Source organism: Rhopalosiphum padi, chromosome 2, assembly GCF_020882245.1.
Source record: "Rhopalosiphum padi isolate XX-2018 chromosome 2, ASM2088224v1, whole genome shotgun sequence".
Classification (NCBI taxonomy): domain Eukaryota; kingdom Metazoa; phylum Arthropoda; class Insecta; order Hemiptera; family Aphididae; genus Rhopalosiphum; species Rhopalosiphum padi.
This window is the reverse complement of record NC_083598.1, coordinates 57,326,983-57,343,232: the sequence shown is the minus strand read 5'-3', so window position 1 is coordinate 57,343,232 and position 16,250 is coordinate 57,326,983. Positions and strand designations below refer to the sequence as shown.

General features: G+C 25.8%; 1 long non-coding RNA gene across 1 annotated transcript; it reads right to left on the bottom strand.

Annotated features, from left to right (window-relative positions):
- Nucleotides 1-294: 294 nt before the first annotated feature.
- LOC132920276 (uncharacterized) lies at nt 295-1,873 on the bottom strand. Its single transcript, XR_009660717.1, has 3 exons — nt 1,780-1,873; nt 582-614; nt 295-334 (listed from the first exon to the last, which is right to left on the bottom strand). It is a non-coding gene; the product is annotated as an uncharacterized LOC132920276 (long non-coding RNA).
- Between the last annotated feature and the right edge of the window lie 14,377 nt (nt 1,874-16,250).

Genomic DNA, 16,250 nt, shown 5'->3' with positions numbered 1-16,250 from the left:
TTATAGAATGAATAATAATAGAAAGATCATTATTTTTACATTTTGTTGGTTGTGTAAGTTATAACCACAGAATATAAATTAAAAGTTCAAACTTTCAATCGTTAAATCGTGTTGATAAGAGTTAAAACAATTTTTCATTTTTCATTAATATATCAAAAAGAAATAGAAAATTCTAAAGATTACAAATTCTTAATATATATTTTAAATCGTATCCGATAACCTAGGTTTTAATAAATAGCTTATAAAATTACAACTCACATGATCTATATTAAAATATTAAAATATTTAAACTTACTAGACTTGATCTTGGTCATATAATTTTCAACAAATTCATCTAAAAATCAATAAACATTTAAATTACGAATCAATTTTTTATATAATTAAATAAATAATTTTTAGTACAAAAATAATTTTCAATACTTTTTAATTTTAGTGTTTATTAAACATTAAAAACATTTTGGGTGAAATAATCACTCAACGAGAATGAGGCTTTATTTTTTTAATTCTATAATAAAGTTTAAATTGTACTTTAAAGCTGTAATTATTCAATAATGTAAATACAAATGTATAATGAAACTTACCTTTTGTTAGTTCTTTCAGTGGTATAACAACAACTGAAATTAAATAAAAATTTTTTTTTTAAATAAAATTGTTTAGATTTTGTATTTCTTATTTTTTTTAAGTAATAAAGTCAAGTAAGTTAATATAAAAAGTAAAATAAATTTTCATTATTTTCTGCATTATTTTAGCAAATATATTATATTGTTTAATTTTTATTTTTATAAATTAATAATGTTTGTGTGTACAAGTTATCATCCATACTCCACAGCCAAGTCTATTATAGTCATAGTTCTGAAATTTGGTACAGATAATATAGGTAATCATACAAACCTGAAGAAATACACTATGAAGGTTATATATTAAATTTTGCAATTTAAAAATATGCTCACGCAGGCATTTGTTGGATCATAAAAAATGAATATTTTTTAAATCTGCCGTTAGTTACAGAAAAATAATAATAACGATTAGGTATTATTGAATATAATTATAGATCTATATTTTATTTTGAGAGATTTTAATAGCTATATTAAAAATATGTGTAGTTTATTAAAGGAATTTAAGAAAAATCCACGAGCATTTAATTTATTATGGAAAATGCCGTGCAGGATCTTCTATAACACGGTTAACTAAGTGGCAGCCCGCGAACACATTTTATCCGGCCCGCAAACAAAGAATAAATAGCATACACTGTGAAAAAATTATATGTGTTATTACATGTACTTAGAAATTTTATGGTTCGCGAAAAATGTTCAGATACCTAATGTGGCCCTTAAAAATTTAATAATATTAATTGGTGACCCCTGTACTATAGTGATATAAGATCATGTGTATTTAATACCTATCTGTATTTTGAATTCTTAATGATTTTAAGTTCTATAATAAATTATTTATTTATGCATATATGAGTAATAAATAATTCATTTCCAATTTAAACGAGAAATCTTAAATCTCGTATTTAACTCATGTGGTTAAATAATTTTGGCACTCAATTTTTGCGCGCCGCAAAAATTATTTAACATCAACATAGTATTAACCCTTTAACCCAAAAATGTTATGTACCAATTATAGTGGTTTATCTTTCATCTTTAATAAATCAATAAGCAATAATTATCTACCGATTATTTTTAGAGTAAAATAAATTAAAAATTAAAAATTAAAACATAGATACAACATCATTATCACTCAATTCTTCTTATCAATAATCTATAATAAATTTACTCTTTTTGGTTTTGTTTGACTCCAATATGGCTTCTACTTCATTGATCACTGAAAATGAATAGACATAGTTTAGATTTCAAAATTTTCTTATAATTATTTATATATTGTTATTTCTCTGATTGTTTTATTACACGTAACGGAGGTAAGGATAAGTTTTGATAAAATATATGTTATATGTTATTTATAATATACATTTTAAGAATATACAGGCTTTGATAAAAGTGTATAATTTATAATAATAAATATAATTTTTTGCAAGGTTAAATGTTTACACTAATACACAAATAATAACATAGGTAGTAATTATACGATTGATAAAAAATGTGAGAAATATAAAGATCTACATCGGCATGATACATTAACCACCTATAACTGGATTATTTTACATGTAGCTTTTATCTAAATTATAAAATATTAATTTATTATAATATTTAATAATTATTTGTAATTTATTAAAGTTGAAAATAATTATCGTACAACATATTATCTTACTTAGTTCAACAAAACTGCGTACATTTATTCCTGCTGTAATATCCACTACAAAGTGAAATGTAGTTTAGTTAGGTATTTTATAAAAACATAAAATTATTTTAATATTAGTTTTAAATGGTGCGAAGAATGTATCTAGGAAAATAAAAAATAAAAATATATAAATTCAATTAGCATTTTTTTTTTGTTTTTTGGGAAAGTTTTGACATTATAGTTATTTTGATTATAAAACTATAACTAAGACAATAACATTTCATAAATATCATTATATATTATGTCATGTGAAAAAACTTAAAATATAATTAAATTTTTCTTTACTTTGTAATGATTAGAATATAATGAAATTTCATACATCTAAAATATTATATTTTCTTAAACTTTGTTAATATGTGTTTTACAATAAGACCACACAATAGCCAATATTCCTAGAAGGCATTGACATGTTTTTAAGAGACATTTTTCGCATTCATTTTTTTTACTATTGCACAGTTTTATCTAATAGTGATTATCAATTTACCAAAGTATGCGTTATAGATGTTTGACATAGTCTTTAACACTGAAAAATATTATTTTTATACAGAAAGCTCAAATAAAAAAAATAAATATGATCGAAATCAAATTGATTTTTTTTAAATGTATATTAACTATTTACATTATAAAATAATAAAAATAAGGTGGATGAGCTTTGATAATATTTTTTATGCTAGATATTATTATACAATACGTATTAAGACTTACTTCTTGTATAATATATATTCTTGTTATTTTCGTCGGTGATCTTTTCTAATTATCAAATAATTTTATATTATATATATAATTAAGTAATGTTTTCATATTACAAAGAGACAATACATTTTTCTGACATTTGTTAACAAATTCGTACGGTAAGTTTTTTAGCTTTAATATTAGAGTAGATTAAACTATTAACTCAACATCTGTAGTGTGACTTTCCGTCAGTTATATTTTTTTTTCAACTACTTTAATTTTTTACTTTAAAAAATCGATCAGCTGTTTGACTGCCACTTATTTTATGTTTTATGGTTTATGGTGACAATAGCCAGAATGCGACAATAGTAAACTAGCGCTACGACAGAAATCGAAGTGGAATACCTATGTAATCTACGGCACACTTTAAACTTCAATTGTTAGAATTTCAGTATACTTATAGTTTTATATATTTAATTAAAATTATAATATGGCTGACTTTTATATGTTTATTTACAAAAAAAAAAAAAAGTTTAGTTATTTAAAAGTTTACCAAAAATTAATTTTCAAGTGTGGCACAAATTACGTAAATATTGTTTTCTTTAGATTAGGTTAAACCACATAAATTATTATATGATATGACACCATTGGTATAATCACCATAAGATATTAATTAATTAGCGGATTGATATACGTATTATTGATTAATTGATTATTTTTTAAAAGCAGATAACGTTGAAAATAATAACAAGATATTATGCTACTTACCTATATCAATACTAGTAGTCATTTTAAAATAATTATCCAAACCTAAAATACATCATTGAATAATGAATATTATATTATTCTTTAAATTTAAAATAATTATTAAGTGTGTGCGATAATGTTAATCATAAGTCATAAGAAATATTGAAATAACATAATATTATAGATATACCTAGCTATACAACATAGGTACGAGGTACCTCAGACATAATTATATAATATTATATTTATATAAATGTAGAATAGTAAATCAGGTATATGGAACGTACATATATTCATAATAATAAAAGTTTTCATAGTACGATGTTGTACTAAAAATTACTATTCAAAAAATATGTTACATATTTTTTTAAATGTTAGTTAAAAAATTGGTTTATTGAACAATTTTAACTCAAATTAACTCGAAAATTATTTTGAACATTATGTATAATTACCTATATATAATAAAAGAAATTTAAAATGTTGTGTCTTGCTTAAAAATTGATTTAAAATAGGCACAATAATTAGTATTATATTTTAAGTATTATACATTTTATTAGGTATATATGCTTGTAGTCCACAGGTCAGGGGGGCACTAAGCAGTAAGGGGAATATCCTTAGCCTTGATCTCACCCTTCATCGCCACCTAAATCCCCAGATCTTATTGTATTTATATTTTTACATCTCGATGTTTATTAGACTAAGTAAAATCAATAGTTTATAAGTCATTTTATTATTGTTATTATTTATTTCGGTTTCGGATAGGTACCGATATTTTTTTTTCGATCGTGCTTTTAACGATTTTAACCGGTATTCTAAATCGGTGTCCAATATCGGTATCAATTTTAAAGCCCTAGTTGTAACCTCATATCTATTATTATCGATGATCAAATAGTAGCATAACTAGAAGAGTTACACAAATATGAAATTGCATGCATAATTTTAACATTTACTTATTATTAATCAATCTTATTGGTATAAAATTAGTATCCAGTATTATACTTTCATTTTCAGTACCTATTTATCACAATAATAAAAACTGATTACATACTTTCTTTGAAATATTTTAGAAACGCCGTAACTACGTCCATAGATTGTTTGACTGAAAAACATTTAATTATAAATTTTGGTAAGTGTTAATCTTCATATTATAATATTATAATTAAATATATGGACAATATGTTATCAAAAATGTCAAGTAAATTTAATAATGTAATAACGACTGATTAATAAAAATTGTTAGTATTCAGTTTATTTACCTCCATTATTTGAAATTAAAACTTTATCATCAGGGCTAATATCTGTAAGCATAATATCAATTACTTAACTTTATCTTTATTTTTATAGTATGCCGATTAAATCAGTAATTATTAGTTCATATTACAAGATATTTTGAAAGCAATTAGAATAATTATGTACTTAGTCTAAACAAAATAAAACATCTTTAATCCAGCGGCGTAGGTTATTTCGGTTTCTTAATATGTCTGACGACATTCAACTATTTAAGCAAACCGATTTATTTTCATTTTTAGGTCATTATTTCTTTATTATAATCAGAATTGTTGTTATATAAAAGTGGAAACATTTTATATGTTATATAAAAAAGTTAAAATAAATAAAAGCAAATCAAACAAGACAATACAATTTATTGAATTAGGAACTCCTCAAATCAATTTAGATGTACGGTATCCTAATGTAATACATAACGGAACCATAGAAATTTTCTATGTCAAATTAAATGTAAAGTTTAATTTTAATTTTTTTTTTAAAGTGATGATAAAAATATTCAGGCTGTCGAAAACATAATCAAATTTCTTAACTAATAATTCTGCATTCGATATTAAATCGTTAGAAGTATGTTAGAATTATCTAATATTTGCTCATTGAAATTTAACCATTCATGGTGAAAAAATTACATAAATTTATAATATCTCAACCATTGGGTAGCTGCTTTTTTCATGTACATCAAAATATATCATATACTATAATGTAATCTTAATTTGCTTTAATTACTTATTGTACATATCAGATTTATAGATACAATTTACATAAAAAAGTGTTAATTAAAAAAAAAAAAAACATTTTTATGGAAATATAATTAAAAATATATATTTATGAATTATACACACCATAGCTTTTAATTTTATCATGGATTACTGAAAATAGATTAGAAAGATATTTAGTTTTAATAGTTATTTGTTCTTAAGATACTAATTTTATTTTTTTACCATAATGATACAAAAATAACAGATAGTACATCCAATATACATGGCCCAAAAAAATATACATTTATTATTATTGTAATTTTGATGAAGATATTAACTATTTATTTAGTATTTGCTCTTAAGAATATAACTATTAATTATTAATTCAAACATATAAATGTCATAGTTTTCATAAAAATGTATTTTATACTTAATATTTTTCTTATAAAAAAGATACATCAAATATGTAATTATCAAAATACTTCATAATTCAACACAATAGGTTCCTTATAAGTTGTTTAATTATCAATTAAAAAATATTAAATGTACACAGTAACAATAATTTTTTAAACATTTTAATTTAAAATTTTAAGAAATGCATAACATTTCAGCAATTTTCTAATTGTTATTTCTTCTTATTTCCAAAATTTCAAAATTTAATACAAAATTCCTCATAGGTAAATTGTTCTACCTATAATACAAAAAAAGTTTATAGGGAACTCACTTTAATTTTTATAAAAAAAAATCAAATTTTTTACTGCATTGAATATTTATCAGAACACCCATATTGAAATGGCCATTAACATATGTCACCAGTATACTTCAATAATTAAAATTAATTTACTCAATTTTTAATTGTTTGAATATAACGAGACCATTTTCTTGATCATTCATACCTTTTTTTTGAAAATTACAAAACAATCTTTCCCCTTCAAAATGAAATTCGAATTAAGCTGCCGAATAAAACCACAATATTTCCGTTATTATGTAAACTTAATTTAGAAATTCACACGTGATTCAATTTTCCAATTTTTTTTTTATTTTTTATATATAGGTACTGTAGCATCTGTAGTATTATAAATATATGTGAAAAGATGAAATATAAGGTTAGGTTAATATATATATTACGTGAATAAGAAGTTACCACTAGTACCAGTGACTCTTTGCTTGAGAATTATTTATGATGAGAGAGAGGAGATAAGGAGAAATGAAAATAAAGCGAATTACTGCAAATGATCTCTGCACCACTTCCTTTTTAGTCGACAACGAAGATTATCGGGTGGCGTTAAGGTATTTAACTTATTGATTATTGGGTTATTATGGTTTTTGCTAGACATGAGTACAGTGGCGTCATTTGGGGGAGGGATGGTAGGGTGGGCATTCACCCTTGTCATTAGGGGGCCGCTGTCGGGCCGGGTATGTGCTAGTTTTGGTATGTTTTGTTTTATTTTTTATAAATACCTTTATACTCATATTTGGCGCAAATAGGACATACATTGAGGTAAAATTCCCCTCAAAATAAGTCATCATATAGTAGCTAATAATATTGAGTATACAATATATTATATTCAATACTAATAAGTAATATTGGGTATCCCTATTCCCTCCATATATTATATATTATGTATTAATTATTCATTGTTATCTCTCAGGTAATATGTTATTTATGCCTGGAGTATAGATAATCGTGATAGTAACTACTAGTTACTACCCTAGTATGTATAAAATTATGTAAGAAGCATAGGTGGACATTTGATTGAATTTTTAGGGGGAGGCTATAATAATCCAATGTAAAGTGAACTGCAGGGGCTTCCGTCCTCGCCACCCCTTTCTTATACGAGTATAACATATTACCTTCGATTTTTTGGGGGGGGGGGGATAAACCCCCCTAAGAACCCCACCGATGTCCACCTATGGTAAGAAGGCTGTTTATATTGAGATAAAAATATAATTGTTAGCGAGTGGTTTTTTTTTATTTTGGGCCGATAAAAACCTTTGCCCTCTCCTATCAAACACTGAAATGGCGCCACTGCATGAGTAGAATCGCTTGTAGAATAATACAGATTTTTCTTAGATCGTTTTAATATGTAAATCATTATGAAGTATTTGGTTTTAAATGGATGGTGGAGAATTAGTAAATTTATGTAGAGTGATATACAGGTAAGTTTGGATTTTGTTTAGATTTGATTTATTTGCCGCGTCCTACAGTTGAATATCGTAAGTCAAAATTGGTTTTAATAAATTAGAATGACTTATAAATTGTCAGTTAATTATTTTAACTTGTGCATTAATTTTTTTAAAACAAAGTTTTGAGCTTACGAGAACGAGAGTTAAAAATTTATCTTTTTGGATCTAATATATGGATTCTAAGTTAATTTTTGTCTAGGGTGAGGCTTAAATATTTAACTGTACTGGATGAAGGTATAAGCATTTATTTAAATTACACAAGAAAACCAGACACCCACCGAATTGCCAAGTAATTATTGATATCAATATAAAAACGATTTGTATCTTAATATGTATATAGCTTTGACTAGCATAAGTTTAAGTATAAAAAATGTCTACAGCCCAACTTTAACCGGACGGCCGCAGACCAAGACAGACGATTAATTTTAATAGGTATATAATAAAAAATAATAATAATTTTAATACGCATATAATTTTATTATATTTCTATCAGCGTAAATAACCACCTGAAAATTAGTATTATTTTGACTTGCATTATCTATTTTGGTTTTTAACTCTCGAATATACTTATTTTCAGTATGCAGCATATTTTATAGCTGTTTGACTAATGCTTGTTTAACTTCTAGATAAAGAGAGCATCTAAGTTGAACTTCTTTTCATCTTCGCCAACAAAATATATTTGTAAAAATTGTGGGTTTTCCTGAGTATTTGGAATCAAACTGCCGTACAAATGGTAGACTTGGCCTTGCACTTTAAATGTTGGCATAAAACCTTCTTCAACAATCTGTTTAGCACCAAACGAAGTCATTTGAAAACAACTATTATATTTCCTAGTACGATTATTGAAGTGATCATGATCAGGATGGTCTCCCTCAAGTAAACTGCGTAATGGTTCTGGGGGCGGCTGTAAGGGATCGAGTTGTGTATTACCTATATTACAGCACATACCAGGAGTTTCGCCTTTCCACTTGAGAGCGTTACAAAAATTACATTTTTGGTTCATAGTGCCAATGTTATTTTTATAATCAATTGTGGGATAATATGCTAGACCAGATAATTTCTTAATTTTCCATTTGCGTAAATTAATTTTAGTAGGAAACCCTAAAGTTTCTTGGTGTTTGATTTCTTTGTACTTTGTTATAGCTTTCTTAACTTAGTTGATTCGAGTTTTATCTGTATATCTAGCACGGCGATGCTTCTTAATTTTTTTATTAATTTTATTTTTATTTTTCTTACTATTTTCTGTGACACTAACATTATTAAAAATAGATAAATCGCCCTCTGAAGTAGTAATTAAATTTACTACAACATTATAAATATTAGGAATAGATAAATAAACATCAAAATGACCACTATTAATATTTCCAGTTAGACGCAATCTTTTTACTGGGAATGTATCTACACCAAATTTAGCGTAAAGATTATTAATATAATAAATTTGAAATGAAAATGGGAAAATATTTCCAGCTGCAACCAATTCGCAATAATCACCGTAGACAGTAGGAATGACCATTTCACGAACATAAGCCTCAGCAGTGGAAAATTTGTCACCATTTGAATTGTAAGACATAGTAATAAAGTTATTCCAATTATCAGACACATACGAAACAATTATATTTCGGATCTCCTGACATCTTTCTTGAGTGTTAAACAAATGAAATGATATTGAACGGAAAAGGCAGGCACCATCACCGATAATTGGTACAACTATTTGAGGTGTTAACATTCCATTGACAAAAATGTCTTCAATCGATGACATTTTTAAAAAAAATTATTCAAAGAATTAAATTGAATAAATATAATATTTTAAATAATTTTCCAACGTGTTCCGGGTAATCTTTATACATAAAATGTGATATACCTACGTATAATGTACAGCTAGAGGCTCAAGGCTTATTTTTCACTAAAAATCTTTATATATAAAGAAAAGTGTACTTTATAACAATCAACGTAGAGCCGAACCTATTTAAGTTATCGAATTTAAATTTTGAGGATAGATTAATATTATAATTTTACCGAGCACAAAGAAAGGATTTTTCAAAATTTTGATTTTAAAGGGTTGAAATCGGTAAAAATAAATTTGTAAGTGTAATTTGTATATCTATATATTATATTCATAATACAATAAGAACAATAACAGTCGGCCGATAACGGGAATACGGTACAGACGGCGCAGCGGCCCGAGGATCTTACTTTATGGTTTCGTGATTGCAACCGGACATTTTTTCGTGTGTGTATTTTATCGGCGTGTAGATATGAATTGTTCTGGGGCGCAAGACACCGAATAGCTCAATTATATTACCTCTTTATTATGTTTATTATTGTTTACACTCAACAATTAATTAAACAAAATCAATAAATCATATAAAATATAAATAATTAATAAAAAGTCCTATTAAATAAAAAATATTGGTAAAGATATTAATAATATTATTATATAGGTAAGTAGATAGTAATATACAGCCAAAAAGTTATAAATAAAATTACATATAATATAATAGCTGAATTACCCGTCGTTGCCGGGTTTAAGTATAAAAAATGTCTACAGCCCAACTTAAACCGGACGGCCGCAGACCAAGACAGACGATTAATATAGATATACAAATTACAAGTAAAAAATTATTTTTACCGATTTCAACCCTTTAAAATCAAAATTTTGATAAATCCTTTCTTAGTGCCCGATGAAATAATTATAAAAATCTATCCTCGAAATTTCAAGTCGATAATTCAAATAGGTTCGGCTCTGCGTTGATTATTGGTAAAGTACACTTTCCTTTATATATATAGAGAAATATTAGGAGGCCTAAATGTTTGTTCAATAATAACTAACAGTATATATTCGTCATTTTATAAATATAAAGATTCTTCGGCATTTATAGTTCTGTACCAAAACAAAAAAAGTAAAATATTTCGTAATGCTTACAAATTAGAGTAGTTAATTACATATCTAAATGCAAAACTTACAGTAGCGAATAAATATACCAGGTAACTTGTATTCTTCAAAATTCCCTGAAATATAACATCATAAACTTATGTATATTTTATTTTATGATTTTTTATCTAAATTATATGATTTGTTTGAAGCTAGTAAAAAATAAATATATTTATACGTAGTATAAAATATAGCTGATTCAAAAACCTGATATCCTGATATCCTGATATTCCGATGTCTCGTCTACCGTCAACACTGCTGCTTATTCCCTTGTTTACCATATAAAGTAATAATTATTCGTAGACATATAAATTTGTATGTCTGTGTAATTATTGCTCTACATTTTATAACCACCGCTGAAGACCTCAGCGCCCTCTATCATGTACTGTTATCGCATATTATTAGCTATCACATATTATTATTATTATTATTTCATATATTATTATCACCGCCCGTTAAAATAATAGTATTTTCAAATACCATAATACATTAATATACGAGTATATAGGAATAAAATAATAATATAGCTTACAACGCATGTACAACTAATATTCTGCGTTAGAATTAAGCGTGATATACATTGTTTTTACTTCGATCTTAATCCATTATAGTAAAAAACTGTTATTTCAATGGATAAAATTATTTTGACAAATATATAGGTAGAATTCATGCTAACAATTGCAAACACAAAAATATGATAAAACACATCAACCAATAATCGTATTTATTTATACTTAATTGTTAGGTATAGCTATTAATCAGACATAAGTACTTAATGGTAGTTCGCACCTAGAATATAATTAGGAGCTGTATTAACAGCGCCATCATAATCATATCTATTGATATTTATAATGATTATATGACATACATCACAACCAGATGCTAATATTAAGTAGGTATACTAGCCATATTGACAATTAAGTATCAATAAATATAATTATTGGTTAATGGGTTATTTTTACGTTTACATTAATTCTAACGCAGAATATTAATATTTATATGTAATTTATATAATACGCATCTCATATTTCAATTAAATTAAATTAATAATTCTAGAATATAATTATACAAAATATAAGTTTTAGGTATAATATGGTTATACATTTATAATGTACACCAATAACTTAGACGTTGAAAGTAGGTAGTTCCAAATTGGCACTGTATATATTACTGTAATAATTATTATTTTTTATGAGTAAAGTAAATTACTTACATTTTCCTCCAAAACTATGTAACATTTGATTTTTAATATCTGAAAATACCATAAAATATACATTTCAAAACATCACTTAGCTTAGCTACCCGAAATTTAAAGACATTCTGTGCCTTATTTTTCTAGAAGGATTTATGATTTATTTAAAAAAATAAATACATTTGACAATAACATTAACATAGTCCAACATGTTTCTAAAAGTATCTTATATAATTTTAAGTTATTAAAATATAACATTTTTGGAAAAATGGAGAAAGAGTTACTTACATTTATAAACAACGGTTTTTCTTTCATCAGTTTCTTCGTTTAATTCTAATTGATTAAACAAAAGTTTGAATATATATTTGATGTTTAAGTAAATTATAATAATAAATACCAAGTTAATATAGCACCAATACATTGCAAAAAATATAAAAATGTTTATTGTATATCGATAATTGTATAAATGCGAACCGCAACACACCAACACAGTTTTATAATTATAACCATATGAACATCAATAAAATAAAATAGCACTTATTAACAGTGAATTATTTTTATCATCGATAACTAAACATTTTAATAATAACCAGTGAGACATTGTATTGCAAGAAAAGAAATTATGAATACTTTTTATATTATTTATTTAAAAATAAATAAATTGTGGTTGAGTTCGTGGAGATTGGTTTTCAATGACAATCAATAGTATAAATATGCGTTTTTTAACTAACTAAGGACACTCAGTATAGAATTTTATACTAAATAGTGAATTATAATATAATATTGTAGTCATGGTAATATACATATTATAATACTTTTTTTTTATTAATACTTGGTTTTCATATATTATACTTACTAATTTTATCTAATGAAATTTCCGTCTCGGGAAATACATTTGAATTAAATGCATTTAACTCTGAAAAAAATTTAGTATATAAAAAAAGTAACTAAATTATTATTTTAATTTTTATTATGTTATTTTAAGTATAAAAATAAGCATAACAGATTTTATTAAATTGTTTCAAAATAATAACGGTTATATTCTATTTAAATAATAGGTGCATTATACAATTATATCAGATATTTAAGCAAAGAATATTGACTATAAAAAATCCATTCTGGATCATTGTATATACTGAATGAGAATAAATAGATTGACTTAGTAATAATAACGTATATTTTTACATTTATCACACTTTTCATGGAATTTTTTTCAATTTCCTTAAGCTGGTAAACAAAGAGCTTATGACTTTTGATATTTTCGAATAGTTTCTTGAAATGTAAAAATAATTCAAAGTGTCAAACAAATACATTTCTAAAGAGCTCCAGTCGACGAAAATGTGATATTTAGACTAAAAGACCAGACAAAACAATTTCTACTGAATTTAGTGTGATGTATTTTAATTTTGAAATGGATTACGTTTGTTCGACGTATTTACTGGGTCTTAATAAAGATGATTTTTACTATATCATAAGTTGTAAGTTACATAATGAAAAATATAAATTATTACTGATTATATTCATAATTTGAAATCATCATGACTTATTAACTAGGTATTATATAAAATATTATTTTTTACCTTTAATATAATTCACTACAAATAATGAATATTCTATTTCTTTTACTGAAAAATAATTATATCATTACATTTTATTTTACGGACACTATTTTGTATAACAAAACATTTCACATTAAGATTCTTTATTTCTTCATTGGAACAGGTAACCTAACTATAATACCTATTAACAGTCTGTGTTTGACTCCTGTGTGTGCTGAAACGTACTAGGGTCGGGAAATACGCCAACCGTATAACACGTGTGTAGCGTTATCCCGTCCATATTTATTATTTATATCTACAGATATAAGTGATCCTACACAACACAAAACCAGACAGATAATACAACTACATATTATATAAACTTAATCAACGTTTACCAGGTTTACCTGTTATAAAATAAACCGCAAACAAAAAGGTAATTATTCACAATGAATAATTATCCAGCCAATACACCACCGAAAGAACCGGAAAATCGTAATAAATTATCTATCAATGACAAACTTTTAGCGGCAAGCAAGAGAACCACCCAAAATAACAAACCTACAACAATATTATCTCAAATTCTTCCCACCTCTAGTTACTCAAACGAATCTTCTACCCCCACAAACCCATCAAAAAATACCATTCAAACTAAAAAATTCGCAGAAACAACTGCAAACTATTAGTCTCGTAGTTTTATATATATTTTTATAATGATTACAAAACAATAAAATCTTGATCCCTAATAGTTTATTAATATAATAAAATTAATGTAAGTCTTACGATATGTATATGAGAAAATTTCTGAATCTGTAAAAAAATTAAATGTAATTAGAGACAATATTAAAATCATAATTTCATATACGAGGCATGTTAAAAAAGTAAGTGTACTGAGGCTCTCACGACCGCAGAGAATATATTTTAAATATGTTCGCTACACTGCTGTATAGTTTTATTTCTCTCCTTTATAACAAGACCATAACAAGTTCAGTACATTGAAAACTGTGGTCACAAGAATTTTTCTCGTAAAACATGTCGATTGAGTCTGCCGCCAAGTGCGAAATCCGTGCCGTCATTCATTATTTCTTCGGAACGCTTTAAACTGGAGGGTGATAGTTTTTTCAAGTCTATTGTTACGGGAGATGAAACTTTGTTGCACACTATACACCTGAAATCAAGAGACGGTCCGAACACTAGCGTCACACCGTCAACCAAAAAGTTCAAAAAAACCATTTCAGTCAAAAAAATCATGGCATCACTTTTTTGGGACCACAAAGGCATCATATTGATTGAATATTTACCTCAGGGGAGACCATCAACGCAGCAAGGTATTGTGAAACCCTAAAAAATTGAGGACAGCTATTCAAAATAAAAGGAGGGGTATGTTAACAAGAGGAGTCTGCCTGCTGCACGACATCGCCAGACCCCATGTAGCCAACGAAGCAATTTTTGGACTCATTTGGATGGGATTTTTTGAACCACCCTCCATATTCCTAGACCTAACGCCTTCAGATTACCATTTGTTTACTTCCCTGAAGAAGCACATGGGTGTAAACAATTTTCTACTGACGAGGAGGCGAAGGAGCGGCCGAGAAGTGAACAAAGGTGGCGCAGACTCTATTGACATGTTTCACGAGAAAAATTCTTGTAACCACAGTTTTAAACGTACTAAATCATTATGGTCTTGTTATAAAATAGAGAAGTAAAGCTATACAGCAGTGTAGCGAACATAGTAAAAAATATTCCCTACGGTCGTGAGAGCCTCATAATTTTATACAAATTAAATAAATAATAAGTATTAATCCAACGCGAGCTAATTAATTTCAAAGCAGGAGTAGCCCATTTAAACTGTGTAAATTTTGGTGTTTTTATAAAAACTATTTTTGGTTTTCTGATTTGGTGTATAGATGATATTTCCGACATATCAACTTACGTTACCGACATATCTACACACGTAAGGTAGAATTATTATATATATAAAGATAAATTAATATAATTTATAATTTAAAATAAATAACAATAAATATAGATCATACCTTTTTTATTATTTGATTTTTCAGCTTTAACTATTTTTAAAATAAATAATATACTAACAGTTACTTATTAAGATATCCTGAGCACACAAAATATTGGATAATATACTATACATATAATAGTATAATATACTACTTTTCGTACAATGCATTTATTGTATATACCTATCAATATGTATTGCTGTATTAATAATTATAAAATAAAAAAAAAATTTACCTTTATCCATGAAGAGTTCTACAGTGATTTTAGATCTACCGAAATATTGTTCTATACAAATTAATGAATAAACAGTTAATAATTTTTTAATGAAAAGAATAGAAAAAAGTGTATTTAATTTAGAAATCATAGTAAATATTATATGGCAATTCAGTAAAAAAGATATATAATTATTATTGTGATGTATAATTTACATTATTGTCTAATTTATAATGATTTTTCTCATACAATTTTTGTTTAAATAACGTTGTATTGTTAAAATTTCACTTATATATTTAGTATAATGTTTTTACAATTCACAAGGAATTATCCAAGAAAGAATTTTACTTACCAAATACATTTGTCGAAGCATAGGACATTAGGAATTCTAGAATATTATACCAATTCATTAAGTTGTCTTATTAAAATTATATAGGCATCTACAGTGTTCAATAGATTTGGAAACAGTG